The sequence below is a fragment of the Dipodomys merriami genome, unplaced genomic scaffold, assembly GCF_024711535.1.
Source record: "Dipodomys merriami isolate MVZ:Mamm:240054 unplaced genomic scaffold, mDipMer1.0.p SCAF_2, whole genome shotgun sequence".
NCBI lineage: Eukaryota > Metazoa > Chordata > Mammalia > Rodentia > Heteromyidae > Dipodomys > Dipodomys merriami.
Window position 1 is genome coordinate 37,091,520 of NW_027203381.1, and position 12,854 is coordinate 37,104,373.

A 12,854-nucleotide genomic window follows, 5' to 3' on the forward strand; every position below is an offset into this window, starting at 1 on the left:
ATGTGGGTCTCCTCCATATTCAGAGCCTTAAATTTTCTTACTCTTTCAGCTACAAGGCATAAGAAACTGATTTTAAAGGTCTTACAGAATTCTATCAGACTCACATAGACAATCTTCCTTTGTCACATAAGGTTGCTTAATTGAAGGAGTGAGACCTTCACAGGGTCCCAGACTCCCTCCTCCCCACTAAAAGGGAGGTGATTATACAAGGCTAAAAGTCATTTGGACATCTGTCTTAAAGTTCTGCCCATCATGTTTGCACAGATGTTCCAATTGTCCATGGACTTTGACCCTGGCTGTAGTCTACTTGCTGACTAGTTTATGAGAACTTTGTCCTGTGCCCATGTATTTGTGTGCTCATGATCTGCACAACTTCACTGTGTGGGACTAGCTGAGCCAGAGGGTCAATTGTGTAAGTCAGTTCTTTTTTAGCCTATCTATTTTATCAGTCTATCCATATTTTCTATTGATTATACTTCTCTGATTGAAGTGTGTGTGTGTGTGTGTGTGTGTGTGTGTGTGTGTGTGTGTGTGTCTGTGTGTGTGTGTGTGTGTGTGTATGTGTGCCTGCCTGTCCTGGGGCTTGAACTCAGGACCTAGTCAGTGTCCCTCCCCTCTCCTCCCCTCTCCTCCCCTCTCCTCCCCTCCCTTCTCCCCTCCTCTCTGCTCCTCGCCCCTCCCTCCCTCCCTCCCTCCCTCCCTCCCTCCCTCCCTTCCTTCCTTCCTTCCTTCCTTCCTTCCTTCCCTCCTTCCTTCCCTCCTTCCCTCCTTCCTTCCTTCCTTCCTTCCTTCCTTCCTTCCTTCCTTCCTTCCTTCCTTCCTTCCTTCCTTCCTTCCTTTCTCTCTCTTTAAGTGGGCAAAGGAGTTGCCATTCACTGAAGTAGTTATGAATACAGTGCATCTTGATCACTGTCAGCCTATTCAACATTCTCACCCACCCCTCCCTACTACCCCTTCCCTTATTTATCTTAATTTTAAGTTATGTATTTAATTTTCTTGCATTTTAACAAAGCATTTTATGTACAATGCTGACTTTTTTTCTCAAGGCTAACACTATCGCTTGAGCTATAGCTCCACCTCCAGCTTTTTTGGTGGTTATTAGAGATAAGCAGCTCATGGACTTACCTGCCCATACTGGCTTCAAATTGCCAATCTCAGATCTCAGCCTCTAGGATTCCAGATGTGAGGCACCAGCGTTCAGCCACACTGACTTAATGTTGTGGTGATTGAAAGGATTCATATGTGGCAATATATTAGAAAAGTCCCTGACTCATGGGAACTCTTGGCAATATCTATGCAAATGTCAGTGTTCAATTTGTTTTTACATTTATCTAGATTGTAGCTTCTATTTACATTAGAGTATTCCAGAACACAGAGACACACAGAGACACAGACACACACAGAGACACACAGACAGACAAACAGACAGACAGACACACACACACACACTATTCTCCACAGTGAATTCATCTTTCCTTCAGAGAAGGAAGCACAGATTGATTCTTAGGTCCGACTACCACCAACATTGATGTACACATGTCCCTGATGGATGCTTTGGAATTCCCCTAAATCTGTGATCCACAGGGGTTAACTTGTGATGTGTGGAGCGTTTGTTGGCTCTGCATTTCCATATTGCTTTCTTTCTTTCAATATTACTTTGATTTAGCTGGCTTGTCACCCTCCTGAACCCAGAATACCACCTCCGGCTGGAAGGTTTTGCTTCTGGGGCTTAGCGAGCCCAATCAAAGAAAACCATAGAGTTATTGAATTTACTTGACCAAATGGCAGTTTTCAATATTACTTAAATTGTTGTCTACTTTTGGCCATTTTCCAGGGATTTAAAATGTCTGTTTTTAATATGGATGCCAAGTTTTAAACTTATTTCTGTGGAGGATGTCTCTCATCTTCATACTACCACTACTAGAAAGCAAACCTTGGGGTGTTTGCTCCTGGGACCTAGTCACTGTGCCACAAAGAAGCGTAGTGACCATATGGAGAGGCCATGTGTGAGTGCTCTGGCCAACAGCCCCAACCGAGATCCCAGATGACAGGAAGCTTCCACCTGCAGATGCATGAGCAAGTGTTCCTTCAGATGATTCAAGCCCCATCTGTCTGCTCTCCCCCATGTCTGAATCCTCCCAGCAGAGACTCCTGGCTTCATGGAGTCCAGACAAACCACTGCTGATGTGCCTTTCCTAAATTTCAGACATACAGGTTTGTGTGTATAAGATGTCAGTTGTTCTTTGCCACTAAGTTTAAGATGATTCATTAGGTAGCACTATATAACTCGAGAAGCTCTGGAATATGGTGATTGAAGGACTTTCCATTGGGTTATGAACGCAGAACTGTATGCTTCTCTTCTAGCAGCATTTAACAAGGAAGTCGGATTCTAGGTACATGTTTCAGCTTCAAGCATGTCTCCTGATACAACACCTATCTGTTTGTTTTGCAATTATTTCCACTCTTACTGTTTAATTCATAACAAATCCTAATTGTTCACAGTGCGACCAAAAACTCCAAAGGATGGAAACATTTTTGTTTGTAAAAGCCTATTTCACTGGAAAGGATTACTCCAAAATTGATGTGTAATTTTTATACCATAAGAGATATTGTGGAGAAGTACTAGTTTGGGAGCTAGAGAAGCTGGACTGAAAACCTACATTCTAATAGCTCACTACAGTCCTAAGAAACAAAGGTTTTTGACTGAGCAATTTTAAGAATCTTTCCAATGTTGACGTTTATGATTAGTTCCAGAGGCCTAGTAACTCCTTAGATATTACTGTGTTTTTGGACAAAATTTGGTGCTGTCTTCCAAAATTTAAAGTTACCAATTGGTTGGCATAATAGTTACATTTTTTGGGATAGCTAGTCCACAGAAATACATGTGTATGTATACCATGATAGTTCCACATGTTTATGTCATTATGAATTGTAATAGGGAGCTGTTAGAAACAACTCTTGGGCAATATGGTATTGGCCAAATAAAATATCATACACCTTATTGTTCAATACTGTGCAACAGTTAGAAAGGACAAAAAAAGGGGTATAGAGAGCTATTCTCAATATAGATAAAGCAAAAAAGCCAGGGTGAACACAACATAGATAGAAGCATTTTGTCTTCTATCAAGTGAAACAAGAGGCTGGGAAGGTGGCTCAGTGGTAGAGCGCTTGCCTTGCATGCATGAGGCCCTGGGTTCGATTCCTCAGCACCACATAAGCAAAAAGAAAAAAAAAGCCAGAAGTGGTGCTGTGGCTCAAGTGGTAGAGCGCTAGCCTTGAGCTGAAGAGCTGAGGGACAGTGCCCAGGCCCAGAGTTCAGGCCCCATGACTGGACCCTCCCCCCTAAAAAAGTGAAACAAACCTAAACTACTTATTTGTGTATGTGCAAAGGATTGGAAGGTAACACAGTAAATGCCTGAGGTCATTCTGAGTGATCCAAAATGGTTTTCTTAATAAAGTTGTCTGGTTTGAGTTTCTATAGTTGCGATTCTTTCAACTTCTTACTGCTAGGGAGGAAAGGAAGGCTGGGGCTGGGGTGGGGGTGGGATATAGAAAGGTGCTCAGATGTTTACAGATTAGACATTTCTATATTGGGTATGTATATACTTGTGTGATTAAATACACGTGTAAAGTTTATCATCTGTTCTTACTTTGTGAAACCACAGTTTCAGAAAAAAAGAATCCCAATAATGTTCATGAAGGAGAAAACCAAACTAAAACCAAAACCAAAACAAGAGCAGCTACCAGATCTGATGGCATGTTGCTGGTCTAATAAACCAGCGGAGGACCTACTGGAAAGCAGGCTTGTCTGCCTCAGTGCAGGTGTGTTGTTATGTGTGAGAGTTACTACTCACTGAGAAAAAGTTGGAACTACAGGGGGCTAATATAGACTGTCTGTGGATAATAAAATAGTAATGCCTAGGACCCACATATAAATTGTGTGTGTGTGTGTGTGTGTGTGTGTGTGTGTGTGTGTGTGTGCGTGTGTGCCAGGGCCTAGTCACTGTCTATTAGTGTTTTCACTCAAGGCTCCACCACTGGAGCTACAGCTACACTTCCAGCTTTTTGGTGGGTGGTTAATTGGAGATTAACCATGGACTTTCCTGTCAGGCTGACTACAAACCACAATCCTCAGGTATCAGACTCCCAAGTAGCTAGGATTATGGGTGTGAATCATCAGAGCCTGCCTTCTAGTCATGTACGTTCTATAGGGCTAACTGACAGTCAGTTAACAAAGTGAGTGTAATCTTGGTTTCCTTCTATTCTATTCACTTCTACTGTTGGTCTTCAATGTAACAGTCCTAACATTATTGGGCAGAAAGAATGATCTAGTAAAGTTCCTGTCTGGTGTTTAATTAAACTATAATATGTGGTAAAATAAATTAAGCATTGGTGAAATCACAGTTAACAATGGGGATGCTTTAAAATGATGGATTCATGAGAGTATTTCATGCAGACAAACTCGAAGTGTCCGAACTTCACCATTTTCAATCCTTTCTTGAAAGCACTCCTGTGCAACTTACCTTTGTTGAAGAAATGCTACCGAAGACTCTGCGAGTTTAATTAAGACTTAGAGAAGCTTAAGGTTGTAAATGAATGAATATAAAAGAACTCACCTTAGAATTGTTGGCCAGATATTATTGTTTGAAAACCATTTTGCTACTTTTCCTCTGTTTTGTGTTTCATCATTGAGAAAACTATCTGACGTTATTAACATAACTGTAATGGTAACATCTTGACCTATTTTTCCATCCACCTGTTAAAAGTGAGCCCCTGCACTTGGATTAATTAAACAATATGAAGTTTTAGTTAGGTTCCACCAGGGGTCAGGTTCTCTACATGGGGAGTACCGATTGTAGTACGGGTGCTGATGTGTGGTTGGAGGCGAAACCACCTCTTTGGTTATTTTCATCCTGTGACCATGTGCATGTAGAGAATATCACTGATTTCCCACCATCAGTGATCAGAGTTTCTATCCTGTAAAGATGAGAAATTGTTAAAGGAATAATGGAAATAGATTTGAGAAAGATGGCATTGGGGAAAGAGGTCTTCTCTGCTTAGACTGCAGAGAGGCAGAGGAGTTGTGGAACCAAGGAGAACCAGAGCAGTGGTTAAGAGCACAGCTTTGGGGTCTAAGGTCTGTCTCTATTAGCTACCTCTCACTTCTACTTGGGGTCCTTCCTCATTTGTAATATGAGAATCCTGTTATCTACCTCACAGCAGGTCTGAGAATTAAAGGATGCACATCCAGCACCTGGGACTTCATCCTGCTTCTAACAGTAGAAGCTGCCACTGCTTCCAAAATAATTACCTTCATTTTCTTATTTCAAATAGCCAGTTTACTCCTCCTCCTCCTCCTCCTCCTCCTCCTCCTCCTCCTCCTCCTCCTCCTCCTCCTCCTCTTCCTCCTCCTTCTCTTCTTCCTTTTTTCTTCTCTCCTCCTTTTCCTCCTTCTCCATTTCCTCTCTCCTCCTTTGACAATTCTAGGATTTGAACTCAGTGCTTTGCATTTGTTTATGCAAGTATTCTATCACTTGTGCCACAGCACCAGTCCCTTTTTCTTTGCTTATTTTCCATAGGTTCTTGTGTTTTGTCTGGAGCTGGCCTAGTGCAATAGCTGGGGTTATAGTTGGGATTATAGCTGAGTACTACCACGCTCAGCTTGTTTTTGAAGCTATAATTTTGTTACCTTTTTTTCCCCAGAGTAGCCTCAAACGGTGATCCTCTTATCTTTTCCACACAAGTAGCTAGGATGACAGGCATAAGGCCTGTCATCCTAGAAAAGATTTCTTACATTTGGTTGTTTTTCTGTGTCTCTAAAATGAAGAGGTGAGAAAGGAAAATTTATTATGTTTCTCTCTCCCTTCCTCCACTTTGCTAGAGATTCAACTCAGGGGTCCCCAAATCCTCAGCAAGTGCTGTATATATTCAGCCCTTCTTTTTCTTTTGGAAAGTGTTTTTGTGTCTTAGAGATTATACATGAACACCACATGAATCTGAACAAGAGATTTCCTATGCAAGGGAGAAGGCAGAGATGAAACAAGATTGCCTCTTCTCCTAAAGAAACACCAACCACCATTACTACACAAGCTTCTCATCTGTAAAGGAGGAAAGAAATGTTTGCAAAGAGCTTGAGTCAGTATTCTAAATGGTATCCAAATGCAGGGTCATGGTGGAAATTGGATACAAAAGGCTTCACTCAGGAAATTCCTCTGAACCTTTGCTTCAGAGGCTGGTAATACCTGCCTTGAAGGACTGTATGAGGTTAATGATATACCTGGGGCACAGTAATGGGACTGATCCTGGCTGTGATTGTAAGTCAAGGTCTCCTCTTCTTGACCTTCTTGAAGAGCAAGAAATGTTGTGTGTTCTTGGAAGATGTTTCCCTTACTATGGGAGTTTAGAGCAAAAATTCCTGCTCAGGGAATCATGGAATGTGTCAACAAATAGGGCCATTTGAATTGTACCTTGAAGTTTGTGTAGGATTTTCATTAGAATTGTGGAAAGAAAGAATATCCTAGGTGGGGGGCTGGGAAGGTGGCTCAGTGGTAGAGCACTTGCCTGAGACCCTGGGTTCAATTCCTCAGCACCACATAAGCAAAAAGAAAAAAAGTGGTAGAGCACTAGCCTTGAGCTGAAGAGATGTGGGACAGCGCCCAGGCCCAGAGTTCAGGCCCCACGACCGGACCCAAAACCAAAACAAAACAAAAGAATATCCTAGGTGGTGTATATGGCTGACAATGAGACTTGGAAGCAGTTTGGTTTCCTTTAGAGCTCTGAGTCATTCTGCTTAACTGGAATTATGATACACATAGGGAGAATGTTGGGTGAAATTGGATTGGAGCTTAGGGACATAGTAAGAGAAGTTTTCAATGTAGGTTGAAAAGTTTGTGCCTCTTGGTAGGGAATGAAGAGCAGCTGTAAATTAATGAGAGGAATTACAATTTTTGAAGAAAATTTTGTTTCCTGCATTTCGCATATGGATGAGAATAATTTTATATTTAAAATTCACACACACTCATATATAAAATGTAGTTTGAGCATCTTCCAAAATGCATGTTGAAATTAAATTGCTATGGTGATGGTAGGAAAAGGTGGGAATTTCCCAACGTGATTAGGTTATGAAGGCTCTGCCTTCATGACTGGATTAATGCTATTATTGTGGTAGTGAATTAATGAATGTGAGATGGTTGGAATGGGTTATTGTGAGAGTTCAACCCCTCCCCCTTTCCTCTTATACCTTGAAGATACATTTGCTCTTCTTTTATGTTGGGGTACTACTTATGGCCCTCATCAGGTGCTGGTTCCATGCTTTTGGACTCTGAGTCTCCAAATAAATAATCAAATAAGCAAATAAAGTTCTGTTATAAATGATCCAAGCTGTGTTATTCTGGAAAACACACCAAGACAATATCTATGTGTCTTCCTTTTCTTTTAATTTGCAGAAAGAATCTTTCCAACAACCCCAAAAGATTCCAAAGAACTAGACACTGTTACCTACAAGTGGTTCTTAAGTTCAGTGTTTCTCTTTCTTCTGATAAAGAGGTTAGATTCTGGGGAATCAGGAATGTCAGAGGTGACACTCATCAACACAGCAAGCTGATTTGCTTCCATGTGCTTGTTCAGACTGGAGACAGATCAGCTGTTTTTACCCTTGGCAGATATCACCACTATTACTTAGATCCTTTGTACGATAGAATATTCCTTATACCAACATACTGTACATTATGATTCCTTTTTATTATACCACATGAGATCAAGTTAAAATAATATCTCAAATGAAGGGGAAAAATCACAAAATGTGTCCCTTAATTTGCTCTTGGGTAGAAGGCTGTGGGGTACCATAGGAAATTGGGGAGCCTTTCTATTTGTGCTTATTTTTGTACTGTACTTTATACTGGAGACAAAGGAGAATGAAATTCTTGAGGAAAAAAAAAAGAACTTAAAAAATCCCACCCTGGGAGGCTGGTGGATCATAGCATTAGAAATACCAACACAAGTAATATGTTGATTCATAATGATGTATTCTCTGTAGTTCTGGGGAGCTATTCGATCATCTCAAACCCCAAGAAGAAACACGAGAAGTTAGTTGTAAGGAGGAGGAATTCCCACACTCATTACTTCTGCCTGTAACTTTCAGATATATTTATCAAGACAACGTGGCTAGGTAAAATTGTACAGTCAGACAGGAACACAGCTTTGGAGGCAATTAAAGCAGAAGTCAGAGTAAAAATAAAGACTTCTCTCTTTTTAGCATCAGATATATTGAATGACTATTTTCAAATTATTAGGGTTTCCTTTTTGAGAAAAAGGTATGTGCTTTTGAAAATAAAAGGAGGTGTCTGTGTCTATATGTGTGTGTTCTTTAAGGTAAATGAGTTTTGCTGCAGACAGTTACATTATTACTTTATAACCCCCAGTGAATTTTACTCAGACAGGCTATACTCAATTGATATAGATATGAGCACAGCATTGTGGTTAGGGTTGCTTTAATGGAAAGTAAAGGTGGTTGATAGGCTTGGACAGTCTGTTAATATGTGACAAGTCTTGCTGGAAATCAAGTGATATTTGGATTGGAGAATATTGTGGATCTCTTGGTCAGACAACACTATTTGGGAATTACTGTAGTTTCCAAATCTTTCCCAAACATTAGCTTACCACAGTTGTACCCTTTTGTATGCATATAGTCATGTATTAAAAAATACACCAGGCTGGCCGTGGTGGCGCACACCGGTAATCAACGAGGAAGATGAGGCAGGAGGAAAACATATATCAGGATACCTTACAAGAACCTACTCACTTGACCCATTTGGGTCCTCAACCAATCTTTACCAATAGCTGGAGGAGTTCTCTAACTTTGAAAACAGAGTGAAAGGATTTTGTTGAGACCGACAGAACCTGTCCCCTGTAATGGATAATTTTGTAGTTTACCAAATAGTTAACTTAAAATCAAGTGTATGTACCATAAATTGCAATTCTAATAAAATGGCTATTGGGTCATCTTCAATGCCCCTTCACCAGGAAGCTGGCCAAACACTTAGTAGACAGAGCTCTGTGAAGAATCTCTTCTCTGATTGGCCACTTTTTACAACAGGTGCTGACTCTTTATATCTGTGACTGTTTTTTTTGTTTGTTTGTTTGTTTGTTTTTCACTCCAGCAACATAGAAAAGACATCCTTCTAATGGAAATGACTCACCTTTCATGACTCATGGCTTTCATATTTATGTAATCACATCTCTAGTCACTGCTCTTTCATTTTCTGTAAGTAGTTGTACAAAGGGTTGACAATTCAACTTGTCAGTTTATGAGTACCTGGCTTCTAATGCACTCCATATCACTTCTAGCTACACTGTTGCATTTTTTGTTTTAAATTTCTGTACAGGGGTGGGGGGGGGTTACAATTACCTGGGCAAGATAATGAGTACATTTCTTATCAAGCATTGTTTCCCCTTCCTCCTCCTTCTCCTTCCCATTCCTTCCCATCCACCCCTACCCAATCTTTCCCCCCACCCCCACACTGTTGCATTTTGTAGGAAGGTTGGCAAAGGCATCTAAGATGGGGCATTTTGTGACATCATTTCTCTTGGTTTTATTCACAGAGCCTCTGGGTCATGCAATATTCTTACTTATTTTCCCACAAAGATAGTTTAGATGTGCCAGGCCTATGGACCACAGTGAGAGGCACGTCTGCTAGTTCAAACGTTTTGCACCCATTACCATCTTTGGTGAATTTTATTTGAATCGGAATGACCCCATCTAGACTGGCCCTTTATATTCAATAAAAATATTAACAATTGTCTTGAGCTTTATGAATTGCAAGAACTTGCTTTAATAATTTGATTTTTTTTTTAGCAAGGGAGGGCTTTTAGATCATCTAGTCTTAGGTGATTCTTAAACGTAAAAATGTAGAGACAAACCTTATTTGTTTTTGAAAGTTAAAAGCATTATTGAGAATAAGAAAGCTCCTGGACTCCAGTGACTTTATTCTCCTTCTTGGGCAATAGACTAATCTCTCAACTCCACTAACTATTTGCGATAGAAAAACTAATTTCACTTCTGCCAATAAAGTTCTTAGACAAGTTTGATTTTCTCTTGCTGAAAATTAATGTTCTTCCTATCTGCCCCAACTCTTCTCTTTGCTAAGAAACAAGGAAGGCTCAGTTTGTTTTTTCTCATGACCAGGCTATATTTGTCCACAAAGAGGCTGGGATCATCTGGCGTGCTGATTATCTTTTTTGTCAATACATTACTGAGGGGTTTGGATTGTTTTAAAATGCCTTCTTTTTAGTAGGAGAGATATTCTAAAGAAGATTTATTATAGTCATGAAAATGTACATTGACAAGAAACTACCAACTCTTTTGTTGTTGTTGTTGTTGGTTGTTGGGCCTGAACTCTGGGCCTGGCAGCTGTCTCTTCAGTTCAAGGCTAGTGGTCTACCACTTGAGCCATAGTGCCACTTCTGGCTTTTTCTGCATATGTGGTGCTGAGGAATCAAACCCAGGGCCTCATGCATGCAAGGCAAGCGCTCTACCACTGAGCCACCTTCTCAGTCCCCCAACTCTTGATTTGCATAAAGAAAAGAAATGATGTAAACTGAAGTTTACATCATGTTTATGTTTTTGCTTCTTCCTACTGAAAGGGAATTTGATTTTTTTGCATAGAGGAGTATAGGCCTTCAAAATTTTTATTTTATGGAATAATATTTTTATTCTTGGTTTTGAAAGTTACCAGGATTGTAGAAGCTTTGCTTCATGAACAAGCAATAACAATCACATTGAACCAGTAAATAGATTGTTCTTGTTCATCAAGACTTCCTCATTGGGTACTGGCAAGGCTAACATTAGAGAAAATTGTCAGGTTGTGTGCATTGTGTAGGGCCCTACAGAAGACCAGCAGGGGCTTAGGAGAGCAGCACTTCAGGAAATGGGGTCTGGCTCTTAGCTCAGGTACTTTCCAGCAGTGTGATGACATTTTTTCTCTTAATTGCTGCTCATTTTTCACTCCTTATTTTGCTTTCTTCATAGCATTTATCAACTTCTGTTATGCAATACATTCATTTGAAAAATATGTATTGTCAATGTCTTTTGATTACCTTGAACTGGCTTCTTTTCTAATTATCTTGAACTGGCTTCTTGTTTCTTGAGATCAAGGTGTTTTGTGTGTGTTTTGAATTTTGCAATATCATCAGGAACAAGAACAATGCTGAAGCCAGGTTTTAGTGGCTTATGCCTGTAATCTACCATCCTGGATGAATGGTGGTTCAAGGTCAACCAGCACAGAGAAGCCCACTAGACTCCATCTCCAATTAACCAAAAAAGCAGGACTGGAAGCATGATTCAAGTGATAAAGTACCAGTGGAGCAAAGAAGCCAAGCAAGTATGAGACACTGAATTCAAATTCCTGTTAAAAGACTGGTGTGAGCATGTCTAGCATATGTTTGATAAAGATTTGCTAAGTGAATGAGTATCTATTGAGAATAATAATCTTGTTTTGCTGAAGTTGTAAAGTTAAATGCAGTATCTATGTAAAATAACTTGGCATGACTAGTACAGAGAAAGGAATAATTAAATATTTGTTAACTGCTTCTCTCAACTACTAAAAGAAATGGATCCTCATGAAAGGAATCAAAGGTATTAGCTAAAGAGACAGAAAAAAGTTAGAAGATGGATGGGAATATTAAGTGTTCAGGATACTTCATTAGACTGTTGTTTTTCCTAAGTCATAGAATCCTTGGATGGTATCTTAGCTCATGATATTGGCTGAGGGCTGATAACAGAGCATAGATGGTCACAGACATATTGAACAATAGAAAGAAGAGAAAAATGAGGGAAGGAGTAACAAGTTAGACAAGAAATATAATCACGACCTTACTTATGTAACTGTAACCCCTCTGTACATCATCTTGACAATGAAATTTAAAAAAAAGAGAAAGGCAAAGCTTAGTTTTTATTTTTGGTAAGAAAGAAACATTCTTCACGGCAGTTCTACTACCTTCACAGTCCTGAACTGTGAGCTAAGCATACAGAGACAAGAAGGACCTTGTCTGGAACTTTGAGTTCTGTCTAGAAGGTACATTGGAGAATTGAAAACAGTGCAATGAAGGCTGGGTGTGGTGATGCAAACCAGCAATGGCAGATACTCAGGAGGTGTGGGTAGGAGGATTGCTATACAAGGAGTCAGAGTAAAAGCATGAGACCCTCTCTGAAAAAACAATCTCAAAAGAAAAAGGACTTGAGCCTGGCTCAGGTGGCTCATGCCTATAATCCTAGCTACTGAGGAGGCTGAGATCTGAGGATCACAGTTCAAAGCCAGCTGGGACAGGAAAGTCCATGAGACTCTTATCTCCAATAAACCACTTAGAAAACCAGAGGTATGTAAATGCCCCAAATTGGGATTGCTGGGTCATAGGGTAGATCTATGTGGGGTCTTTTGAGGAAACTCCATACTGCTTTCCAAAGTGGTTGAACAAGTTTACACTCCCACCAACAATGCAGTAAGGTTCCTTTCTGTCCATGTTCCCTCCAGCATCTTTTGTTATTAAAGTTCTTGGTTATAGCCATTCTAATTGGGGTGAGGTGGTATCTCAATGTTTTGATTTGCATTTCTTTTATGACTAGAGAGGTTGAGCATTTCTTCATGTGTCTATTGGCCATCCTTCTTTCCTCTTCAGAGAAGTTTCTCTTTAAGTGTTTAGCCCACTTATTTATTGGGAAGTTGTTTCTTTGAGGATTTGTTGTTGGGGGATTTGATTTTTTGAGACAGGTATATTTTAGCTATGAGACCCTTGTCCGTTGGATGGCTAGTGAAGATCTCCCAATCCGTGGGCTTTCTATTGATCTTGCTAGCTATGTC

General features: G+C 40.2%; 1 long non-coding RNA gene across 1 annotated transcript in view; it reads left to right on the top strand.

Annotated features, from left to right (window-relative positions):
- The first annotated feature begins 389 nt into the window (after nucleotides 1-389).
- Nucleotides 390-12,854, top strand: part of LOC138831597 (uncharacterized) — a 31,731-nt gene continuing 19,266 nt past the window's right edge. Inside the window, exon 1 of the long non-coding RNA XR_011373396.1 lies at nucleotides 390-412. This is a non-coding gene — a long non-coding RNA (uncharacterized lncRNA). The remainder of the gene's footprint in view (nucleotides 413-12,854) is intronic.